Genomic DNA, 12,457 nt, shown 5'->3' with positions numbered 1-12,457 from the left:
CTGAGTATATTATTATGATTCCAGATGAGTTTCTGACGCTTGAGAATATTCAGGACTACTGGGGGTTCATTCTTACACACAAAAAGCCAGCAAAGTTGTAAATATTATTGCATTATGAGACTGGCAACTGACATCAAAGGTGTGTGGTTTAGAATCGGTTAATTATTCTACAGGGTAACATAAACAACGCCGATCGGAGTCGGCCTTTCGCTGACACATAGAAAATATGTAATAGGGAAGTTAAGGGCTTGGCAATAACCTTGGGTACGGTATGGTGCGTGTAGGGCCGTTACCCCCCACCGCAGCAGCGAAATTAGCCTTAATGAGCCCTTCAGTAAACTACACTAAACATTGTTTTCCCGACACCCAATCAGAAGTCGCCATTCCACCGTTAACAGTGGTTTAAGCGTTCGTTTAGCTACAAATGAGGGAAGAAATGGAGGAAACGACAATTCTATCACTCGTTAAATCTAAAACAAATGAAAATAGTTTTTTTAGCGTATTTCATGCATAGAACAACGCGGATTCGGGTATACTCAATGATTTCATGTGATAGTTTCACCGTAAAAAAGCTGAACGCTTCCAAAGACCTATAAGGTGTAATTAAAGTACCTGCATAGGTACTTAAGTTAAACGTAAATGTCAGATCACTAGCAAACTGCATTACACCGGTAAGGTCACTCACCTCATCATCGAAATTCAGCAGCCTCTTCGTCCAGCTAGAACATAGTTAGATTATCCGACAGTAAGTCACGGCTTGGAATGAAAATATAAGTCGTGGAGAGTTTGAGGCAGCCCGCAGGCTGATTAGATGAAAATTACCCGAACGAGATTACAGCTGGTCTGCAATTACGGAGCTGCTCCTGGAGCAGGAAATACTTGGATCATTTTCGACAACTTCATTATGTTTGAGACCCCACGTCATGCGGCGTGACGCGTTTGGCGCTACAGTATCTACACGCGACAAGCTACAAGCTTGTTGGGTATATGACAATAAACTATTGCAACCGTGGATTTTATATCTCTGGACTCGATTAAGGCTTAAACTGTTTTTTAAGACTGTTTTTACTTTGTTTCTCTTTTTAGCATAGTTTTCAATCAGTGTCGTATATTTACAGGAAAGAAATCGTTGATTATCAGTAGAGTAAGTGCTAAAGAAGCTAACATTTAACTAACTACAAATGCAAAAAAAAACTTGAAGTTATCTAAGTAATTTGTGTGTACTCTTGTACCTTAACACTCAGAGGCTAAAGTTTTTTTAACGACTGAAGTTACTCTCTACTGTTTAAAAAAAGCAATGACCATTCAACATATTGCGATGTGCGTGCCACCAGCGGATCACAGATTAGCGAGTGTAAACTGCGACCACAGACCCGCCCGCCGCCGCGCCTCTACACTGATGATTTATTACTATTTACTCGACTACAACAAATAAATCCGTTCTATTAGTTTATCCAGCGGGCCCACTCAAGCCTCCACGATCTCATTATCTGTGCATTTATTTACATCGATACTTCATTGTCTAGTGATAGTATCTTGTTTTTTAACTGTATTTTTCTCTTGTTGCAGTACTCTACGGGTCAGGCTCTCACGGGATCTTCGTTGCGCAAGACACGCAGGTATGGCGTTAGACATAATGTTTTATGGTGAGGTATGCTGGGATATAAATTATTTATCCTTAGTTTTATTCTGATGCAAGTATAGAAGCTGTTTTACTGTCAATTTAGTTAAATGAAAATTCTTTCACTAGGCTTTTTCTGAAAGTGTAACATAGAGGTACATACAAAGTTTTTCTAATTATAATATTGAGAAAATAGGCCTTTCCCAATTAGTTATTAAATAATCGAATCGATCGATCGATACACTTTTTCTTCTACAGTGTTAGTGTCAGAAGTTAATGACGGTTTAAGAATTCATATTTCGACAAAGTCCAAAAGTGTACCTATGGATGTTATTTATGGAGTGAAATTGACCGTACAGTCCCTGAGGCTGTACCTTCGTAAATATATTATATTATTATAAGTAAGTGTTCATAGAGCTATAAATACAATGACCTATAGGCAGTATGACGCGTTAAAATATAAATTGCATAATTCATACGCCCACGATGTAAGGCTGAAACTCTATTTCTAACTCGTCACCGGATAAAGGAGACAATATTGGACGGATAAGGGTCAGTTTTTTGATCCGTAGTTAGCTCAACCATTGGTCAAAAATGACTACCACAAAATTTGTATGCAGATGTCATGCTTGACACGTGACTTGACTAATGGTTAAAGTTGACCAGGGATAAAAAAACCGGGCCTAAACAGCAAGACTATTTTTACTGTCAGTGAACAACAATACTTATATAATACATTATACATTTTAAATAGTTCATAACTTTTGCACCTCGAAATAGAAATACTTATATTATGTGGAGCATAAAAACATTTTATTTTTAACAAAGGAACAGACTCGCGTTTAGAACTGAGATACGTTAGTAGATCTGTTGTGGGCATTTTTGAGATAAGAAGCTTCCGTAGTTTGCGCACAAGAACTTATCTTTTAACCGTTTTACACGATTTCACGATAAGGTACCTACTAGAGCTAAGGATGTCTTAGAATGTTTCTGTTTTGCAATTCATAATTACGCATATTCTACTAATACGAATTGTTTTAATTTGAACTTATGTAACTCCACATATAGCATGTTTTTTTGGTATGTGCGCTACGGTATTTAACTAAAACTACAAAACGCTATTACCTACGAATTATAAAACACTAGCAGTTCCCGCGTGCTTCGCTTCGCCTTAAAAAGTTTTCCCGTGAGATTTCCGGGATAAAAAGTAGCCTATGTTCTTTCCCAGGGTCTAGACCGTATGTATACCAAATTTCATTCAAATCCGTTCAGTAGTTTTGGCGTGAAAGAGTAACAGACAGACAGACAGACAGACAGACAGACAGTTACTTTCGCATTTATAATATTAGTTAGGATTAGGATTATATATAATATCTATACTATACCTACTATAATTATCATATATTATATCTACATTTAATTTTGCACAGGTAAATTACAGCATATTACCAGTACCTGCCCAGCTATATAAAATCAAGTCACAAAAGTGGCAGTACACAAGAGATCACATTTCAGTCGTTTGACATAATCGCTGGGAAGTCAGCCGAGCGACATACAACATCTCCACGTAGCCGTGCATACTTGGAAAGCGGCAAAATATAAAATGTCCGGCACAAAGCAGGCACTAATTTCACGAGTAGGTACACATTGCAAATTGCGGCACATTTGTTGGCGCGTAGGTAGCAGATAGCGGCCGCATGAATGGCTTTTTTGTTTTCGTGGAAAAGCCCAGTTATGAAACATTGGGAGCCACCGAGCCACGTACGTACCGTCTGCAAAAGAACTAGCCTTTCTTGCGAGGTACTTACATTTGAATTTGAAAACAATGCCGTTTTTCAGTTGAACTTAGGTATGTTGGGTTGTATTTGGAACTTCGTTAAAATTACACCAAGGGCTGATTTTTCAATGATCAGATAAGTGTTATCTGAAGAATAAAAATAATTGTTGCTGTCACTGCCTAATACAATCATTCAGATGTGACAGCAACAATTTTATTCCTCAGATAACACTTTTTTATTATTATTTATTATTACAAAATACTTATCTGACTATTGAAAAATCAGCCCTAAGTACACCAACAAGACGGCCAATTAAAACCTTTTTAGCTTATGTAGCATTTAGGTATAGTGCGCTTCTCTTGCTGACTGTACGCACCCATTCATGAGGTGAGTTTAATCTTCTGTTGTCCAGTGTATGTACATTTGGCATAGAATTGCATTTTAAATGTTGCTGGCACGTTCACCTCGGAAGTTCACTATCGGTCAGTCACGAGCACGAGTCACGGCGGTGTAGTTTTGTTTTTAACCTCCAACGAAAAAGAGCTTTATAAGTTACCTATTAAAAATCTGTATTTTGGATTTCTCATGACTTCATATTGTATTATGGTAAATAGTAAGAGACCGTCGGCGTCGAAGAAACAATAGCCATTCTTAGATTAAATGCTCATCCTTTCAAAACAAACTTTAAAAAAAATACTACCTACCTGTTGTACCAACAAACATGATACAAATGTGAACTAAATCATGCAAAAGTTTTCGCAAGTTTCTCAACCCACATTCTAAGCCTAGGTTTGGTCGCACGGAAGGGGACGTAGATGGGACTAATAGGTACAGCGTAGCTTTATTTAATAATATAACAAAAGAACTTTCTTTAAAATGTTCTTTGAACATGAGCACGCTCGCGTCACAGCTTTGTGATACCATTATTATATTTTCTACACTTTTCGAATGTAAACGCTGCCGCTGCATGGAATTTAAAGCTCTTTAAATAATATTTATCGAAGCTGAAGATTTCTACTTTCTGAAATACTTATAAACTCAGTACCAATTAAAGTTCCAGTGACAATAGTGCAAAAATATTCCTTAATACTAGCTTAATTAAGTTGTCTGGAATATTAAAATGCATTTAACAGTGCATCAGAATATGACCAACTAAAAACGTAAATTTATTCAAAATTAAATTACTTAAATTAATAACTTAAATTTGGTTCTAATTCTAAATTAAATAAGAAATTGGGGTCATTTGGTGCCTACATTTTATAAGTGGAATTGTTTCAGTGCTCGTAAGTGTAAGCTTATATGCTTATCATCTATCATGAAATATCATGACATTGTGATCGTGACTATCTAAGTAACATTTATTAAAGTCAATGAATGATTGATCCAAAGTAGAAGTTGATAGAAATCGGGTTATATAGCCTTTGCCATAATAAAACTGACTTCACACAGAATATTAAGCATTGGTCAGTTAATTATTCTTTCTGCATTTTAATGAAATAACCGTTTTCATGGAGCGTGCTTTTAGAGTGGAGCTATTTCTTTTCTCCGACTGCCGAGGGCCCGTTTACTTTTCATACTGCGGTGGTACTGTTAATTAATTATCTTTTCTAACTGGTTTAATAATATTGTTATGGTTTTTTAATTAAGTATTTGTGATAATGATAAGTTACTCGAATTTTCTTTAAAAAAAGTTTTAAGTTCGGTTACTGACCAAAACGTTTCAATACAAAGTGTAATGTAACATGTTACACAGAGAGCAATTCATGCAATCTGCTCATCTTTTTACGGGAAACCACATGTTACGTACTGACTCCTACTGACTTAGTTGGTGAGCCATTTAAATATATTATGTGTACATAGACTTTGTGTACATAGACTGTCCTGTGACCTGTAATGATCTACCTACCTACCTACTTTGTATGTTTCTATATGTATGAAATAAAGAGTTTAAATAAAATAAATAAATATGTATAAGCAAGTGCAAAACTTAACATATGGATTATACTTTGTATAATTCATAATATGACAGCTGTTAAATTAAAACATTTTATTTTTAATGTATATGTTTTCAAATTTTCAATGAAATTTGTGTATTACCAGGCATCAGGCTTACCTATGCATCGGTCGTGTGTAAATAACTATAATGATTAAATCCTGGTATTTTCACGCTACTCGCTGGCAACACTAAATCGACACGGGATATACTTAGCTTGATGCTGCGAAGGTGCAATACGCTTTCCGACTCGAGTCAAGTGCAAAGTGGATCCTTGAAATGCATGAAATAGCGCTCTGCTCGAGAGTTCCACCTCAAATTCGATTGGAAATATCTACTTCTGTACATGTACCAAATTTACTTTGCACAAATATCCTATAGAACTTATAAATTCGTACCTAGATAGGTATTCCTCTTTCTTCTACTTGGTATCCTATGTCCCCTCAGTGGGGCAGAGGGCAGACACCACAGTTTTCCATCCCAGTCTGTCGACAGCAGCCAGCTTTACATCGGACGATGTCAACCCAACTACCCGCGTCTCCGTATCTATAGAGTTGCGCTTGGTCTGTTTAGATAGGTATAACTTAACATTGAATAGGCCCTGTCTTGGCTCAAGTCCTAGGTGTAAATCGCACGAATGGTTGCGCGGGATTCGAACCCGCGGCCGCGAGATCTGCAAGCAGGTGCACTAGCTGTCGTCGATACATAGTCTGCGCCCGTAACTGACATGAATCATAAGCTCATAAATTACTATCGGAAAGGAAACGAATACTTCCCTTGGCAACAAATTAGGTTCCTCCATGATTTCATAAGATGTAAAAGAAGGGACGCGACGACCATGAAAAATTATTACCTAGGTCGTCTAATAAAATTAAACAATCAGAGATCAAAGGTAAGCAAAATTAAACGTTTCGCTTTCACGTTGATACTTAGATCTTCAATCGTGTTTAATGGGAACAATTATACACTAGGGAGCTCCGTATTGTCAGCGGGTCATTATGTTTGTCATTAATTTCCCTTATTTTCCGAGACGAACGTACTTTTATGGCTCTTTGTGAGCGCTCGAGCGCTAATCGCTCAAGTAGATGATAAATCGCTGCAAATAGATGCTTTACGATTTGTCGTTACGGACTTTTTAGAGGTGCTTTTTACTTAGGTGTAGGTATAAGGTTTACATACATACCCTCAAATTCATAGAACGTATTTTAAACTTACAACAAGGTTAAAATTGACTTTGAAACACACGAGTTTCCACTTTTTACGTCTATGAAAAAGTTTAAATTCATATAGGTAATATCACAACGTAAATTTTAAACCTATTGTAAAGTGTCAAAAAGCTCTATGAATTTGGGGGATACTATAAAATGACGAACTTGATTAATAATTAACTAACACTCTACCATACATATTATACACATAGGTATAAGTACGTAGGTACGATACTAACTCATGGATCCAAATAAAACATTGTTTACAAATTGCTAATTCTGATAAGTAGGTATTTGAAGCAACGTAGTCAGCGTTGTTACATACTTCAAATTATAAAATAAAATAATATGTGGGGACATCTCACACACGGCCATCCGACCCCAAGCTAGACAGAGCCTGTGTTATGGGTATCGGACAGCTGATATATCTACACAAATACATAGATAGATACATATTAAGTATAAATATGAACACCCAAGACCCGAGTACAAATATCTGTCTTTAAACAAATATCTGCCCCAGCCGGGAATCGAACCCGGGACCTTCGGCATAGTAGTCAGGGCCACTAACCTCTACGCCATTCGACCGTCAATAAAAATATATGATTTTGCTATTTCCTGGAAGTTACATAATGACATGGGTAAATTTTGTTGGTAGAGAGTAGAAACTTTTTTTTAACAACCTAGAAACATCTAAAGATTGTAGGACGAAAATTCGAAAAAAAAAACAAATTACCTACTTAGTTGAGAATTCTCATAACGACGCCTTTTTGTAACAAAATACAAAGAAAATAAAAAAGAACCAATAAGTATTATTAGAAGATCAGTGGCGGCTTGTTCTACGTATAATTTAAAAAGAATGGCAAAGGAAAGCCAAAACAATAGCTTTTGAAAAAGAATGCCTATTTCACACTAAATCTAAAATGGCCAAAATGCCAGTATAACCACTTAAAACTAAAAATGGTTATACTGGCTAAAGCTAGTGTATTTATGCGACTACACAGATACTTATGTAGATATTTACCGTTACAAAACCTATGTGCAAGATACAACTGTAGCAATAGATTTTAGTACTTACTTATATTCCATGTAGGCACCAATATTATATGAAATTTGCTACCAGTTTTGTAAGTCCAGATTGCTGAAAGCAACTACAAGGCTTTTATGCCTTTCCATACCTCTGGCAAACAGCAAATATGTATGTAAATATGTATAAGTAGCATGAGCATTATATTAGCAATGAGTACATAAGGTTAGATGTAAGATGAAAACATCTAACCCCAAAAAACTACAAAATTCTTTCTTTTCGTATGAATTATTAAAAAGTACTTAACAAGTAAAATAATTAAATAAGTGGATATAACGACATCGTTTTCAGCGTAATAGAATTACTTTTCTGCGATGAATGCATGTCACTCACATTCACTTATTCAGTACATTTCGTCACATACAAAAATTAAATTATTAAATGTTATTTGATTTGACATACAATTGACAGTCTTTTAAAAGTAAAACATTTACCGATAAGTACGCATATGTTTTTGATTACATTTCACTCATTTTAAGAAAGTCGTATTGAATAATAATAATATTGAGACTCCGTGTTTTCCGACCAAAATCGTTTCATGGTGTTTTGAAATCTTCAAATTGTTGATATTTTTTTATTTGTAGTTTAAATTGACGTTAAAATACCTGGGCTTGTACCTACACAAAATTGCGCCCGTAATCAAGCATTTATTTGCCCTGAAAAACTGTCAAAACAGTCGAAGATACTTGATCGGAAACTAAGTTCCAACACACAATACTTTTGTTAAAATAAGTTAGTACCCGCACTAAACTCACACACTATCGTATATTGCATAAATTGTATAAATACTTAGATAATATACTTAAATATAATAATAACAATTTAGTACTAAACGGAGTCCGTGTATGGAGAACATCACAACAACATAGTTTGAGTGCAGACAGCGACATTCGTATGATAATTTTATAGTAATGAGTGTGAAAAGATGGCAGAGTGAGGGCTTTATTTTTGTACTACAACCGCTGAACTAGTTTGTATAATTCCACAGTTACACTGAGATTTAACAAGCGAGTTTATTATCAACGTAAAACTGTGGTAGTTTTGCGTATGTTTTACATAACTACGCACAGTTTTAACGAACTTGTTGCGTTTGCTATTATAATATTATGTACTTATACCTATATATGTACTGGGTGTGCGACTTCAGCGTAGATACATAGAGGAGAGGGCATATCGTACCCAAGGTGTATAGAGACACTTACTGTGAACTCTTTTTTTATTTACACCGCTAAGCATTTGTAAGATGTAACAGAGGAATTATAAAAATTTATAACAACGGATGAAAATGTTATGTTTTTATTTTTTGGTGTTTTAATATATTTTGAGTAAATGAAATAACACCGCTATAATCTATAGTTATTAAAATCTATTGTGAAATTACGGTAGTTTTAGTACTTATTTAATAAAATGTAAAAATGTGACGGTAAGTATGAATAAATTTCTGTTTTGTTACCATTCTTGGGGCCTAAATAATTAATTAAACTTTAGGTATTCTTTCAATTTAAAGTATTTAAAGGAAAGCCACAGTCTTCTTAAATGACATTATCAAGGGAAAAAAGTCCTATATTCTTTAGAAATCAGTTAAAAATCCAATTATGTCTCAGTTTTGTTACCACAGTCAACAAATCAAGAATATTTTTTAATGCCTGAGGCGTAATTTAGACAACAACACATTTATAACTTTTACATAGGTTGGGGAATAACTAATATTAACTAATTAGAACCAAAAATATTATAAAAGTAAAGAGTTTTAGAAAAAATAGTACTACAAAATCTTCGAACAGAATGCAGGGACAGCTACTAAACGGACGGTAACAAAATTGTTGGGGTTGGTTTACATGGCACCAGCACAAAATTTGAACATGATAAATTTAGAACATGGGCCCAATTTTACATTAAATTCACTTTAAACATCTTAATAATAGAGTTAAACTCTAAATTGGGTTATATCGCTCGAAAAACCACATTTATAACAAAAAGAAACCAATAAATATACAGTCATAGCAATATAACTTCCGTTATTAAAGTCGCCATGTAAACCTGTCGATTTTGTTACTTTTTCGTTCCATCTATATGTTACCGTACCCTCAGTAACAAAATCGAAGTAACAAAACACGCCCACCTAACCTTTGAAAAAATATATGAGCCGTTCAGTTACTAGCAGTGATAAACCAAATACCACAGTTTGTTTAGCATTAACCATGCCTTTTTATATTAATTTATCGTAAGAAATGTGTCAATAAATAATTGATTACGGTAGTAACAAACCTGATGACAAATTTGGCCACAGTTCGACCGGTAATAAAGACAGTCTCACTGAGCTACCCACGGAGGCCTTTTTATTTTTTTTAAGCCGGCAATGTCTAAGATCTTAGTATTGCCATATTTTAAAAACTAAAAATAAGCATTTGGTAAATTTTCTATAGGAAAAAATGCGGTAACAAAACCGACATTTCCGGAAGTACCAAAATCAGGGCCGAAATTGTTTTCGATTTAAAAATATAAAACGGCTATTATTCGCACTTTTAATAATATCAAACGATAATTATTTAGTAGATCTTCCGTAAAAACCACTCCAAAAGTTCGGCTACTTAAGAAATTTTTAAATAAATTGAGCTACAAGTTTAATTTTATGCCGGGGACAGGGCAAAATGGTGGGTGGTGACTTATTAAAATATTTATGAAAAATTCAGTTTAAGCAGGACTTAAATATATTTTAGATTAAAATAAAGTCAATAGGTTATATTTGCAGTTAAAAGGCATTTTTTACCAATATAAGGAAAGAAATGGCTGCAAATAAATAAAGAAGTTGAGGGACATGCCAAAATGGCCGTTGTTATAAATTTTTATAATTCCTCAACAGTTACTTTAGGTAGGTTTACGTTATAGCTTTAAGGATAGTTTCTCTGCAGGGCCCGTCTTATTTTTACATCCACGTTGTACGAGTATACTTCCCTGGTATTTCCGGATTGGAAAAAAACTACGTAAGTAGTAGGTATCCAAATGACATTGGTATTGAGAACTACTCTTGACGATACAGCGGAGTGCAGCCATTCAATCGGTAATTAAAAAAAAAAAAAAACACGCACTCACGCCTTGTACTTATGTACTCCCTTGCGGGGTAGGCAGAGGTGCATTGCTGCACCCACTTTTCGCCAGAGTGTATGTTAGTCCCAATGTAATAGGGGGCGGGCCTATTGCCATTTACGGGCACATCCAAGACCCGAGAACAAATATCTGTGTTTAAACAAATATCTGCCCCGGCCGGGAATCGAACCCGAGACCATCGGCTCAGTAGTCAGGGTCACTAACCACTACGCCATTCGGTCGTCTAATTTTAAATAATCGTCGGTAATTTTAATGCCACGAGATAGAGTGGTGGTTCGCGCAGCCGCTCTCCAAAACTTCATACCTACGACAAACAAAGAAGACTCCATATCTCACCACATAAGTAACCTAATAATATGATTGTTGTTGTCGCAAAGGGTTTAAATGAGAGCTCGCATGTACGAGTATATTACAAGAACCATTGTACAGAAAGGTGTAGCAATGTTTTTTGGCATCATAATAATAATCTCGAGATTAACCACGTCGCGTCTGTTCTTTTTGGTCAAAGAGGTACCTACAACAAATTAGGGAACATAATTTCATAGAATAGCTTACGTAATGAGATGACACTAGAGAGTGGCAAGGCAAGAAATAGTTGGGTCACACGGTAAAGGGGTGATAATTTTACTACGTACCTAACTAACGTTCGCTTTGTTTGCACGGTGCAAAATATAGGTACCCTAGCAAAAGGTTCTACAAGATCACAAAAGCTATAGTGTCCTACGAATACATAAAAGTTATACGAACATGAATGTAGCAGTCCCATTACCTCAACCAATATGCGGATGTTTTACCAAATGGTTGTACCTACAACCTACAACCTTTTTGTTTCTCAACTTTTCATTTTCATTCTTGTCTATAGGCGATTAATCTCTACGGCTATCCGGCCAGTCATCAAGGGTCAATCAATCCTTGTTGCCCTCTGATTTATTGCACAATCCACCGAAAACATACTACACCTGGGGCCGTATTACTGACAACTCACCAAGTCCAAATCGACTCAGAGTTCATTGTTGAGCAGGTTGACTGGTAGAGAATGCTCTTAGCATTAAGTCCACCTGATTGTACATCTAACTTTGTAAATTGTGCAATAAAAGTATAAATAAATAAACAAATTCGCTGAAAATAGGGCAACATAACCATCAAAACATTTTGTAAGGCCAAAATTATAAAGTGTCTTGAATCTTTCTGTCGCTGACAAAACATCTACGATACCATTTCGGAATCTAAAAGAGAAAACTGCTTTCTCAGCAACATTAGTTACTTTCCTAATTCAATATCTCTTTAGGAACGCCGAGTTTGAAGGAATACAATATTTGAACACCAATAAGGGCCGCGTTTAGTGATTAGAAATATACAAATACACTATACACCTCATTACAGTTTCAATTTGATGACTAGTAAGATGGAGTGTGTGTTATAATATTATCGCGTCAACTTCTGGACTTGGGCTGTATTCCCTAGGAATGCTATGCCACATATGGGATATATGCCACATATCACATATTATATAATAGCATATTGGGTAGCAAATAATGTAAGGTCAGAGTACCATCCACCATCCAGAGTGTAACAGCTCACCACGCCGTGGAAGCAAGAGGCTCTCTACGTATGGATCATGCCACGAAGACCACATTATTCACTATCATTAAGTTATATTAT

At 35.5% G+C, this 12,457-nt stretch overlaps 1 protein-coding gene across 5 annotated transcripts in view; it reads left to right on the top strand.

The window, feature by feature from the left end:
* The window catches only part of LOC105391724 (diuretic hormone 45), a 76,326-nt gene that overhangs the window by 14,378 nt on the left and 49,491 nt on the right, over positions 1 to 12,457 (top strand). For all 5 annotated transcript variants that reach the window (XM_038108230.2, XM_038108229.2, XM_038108232.2 and 2 more), the window contains one exon: positions 1,570 to 1,619. The gene's annotated coding sequence lies outside the window, so the exon portion shown is untranslated. The remainder of the gene's footprint in view (positions 1 to 1,569; positions 1,620 to 12,457) is intronic.

Source organism: Plutella xylostella, chromosome 15 (genome assembly GCF_932276165.1).
Source record: "Plutella xylostella chromosome 15, ilPluXylo3.1, whole genome shotgun sequence".
Lineage (NCBI taxonomy): Eukaryota > Metazoa > Arthropoda > Insecta > Lepidoptera > Plutellidae > Plutella > Plutella xylostella.
This window is presented reverse-complemented; position numbering and strand designations above follow the sequence as displayed.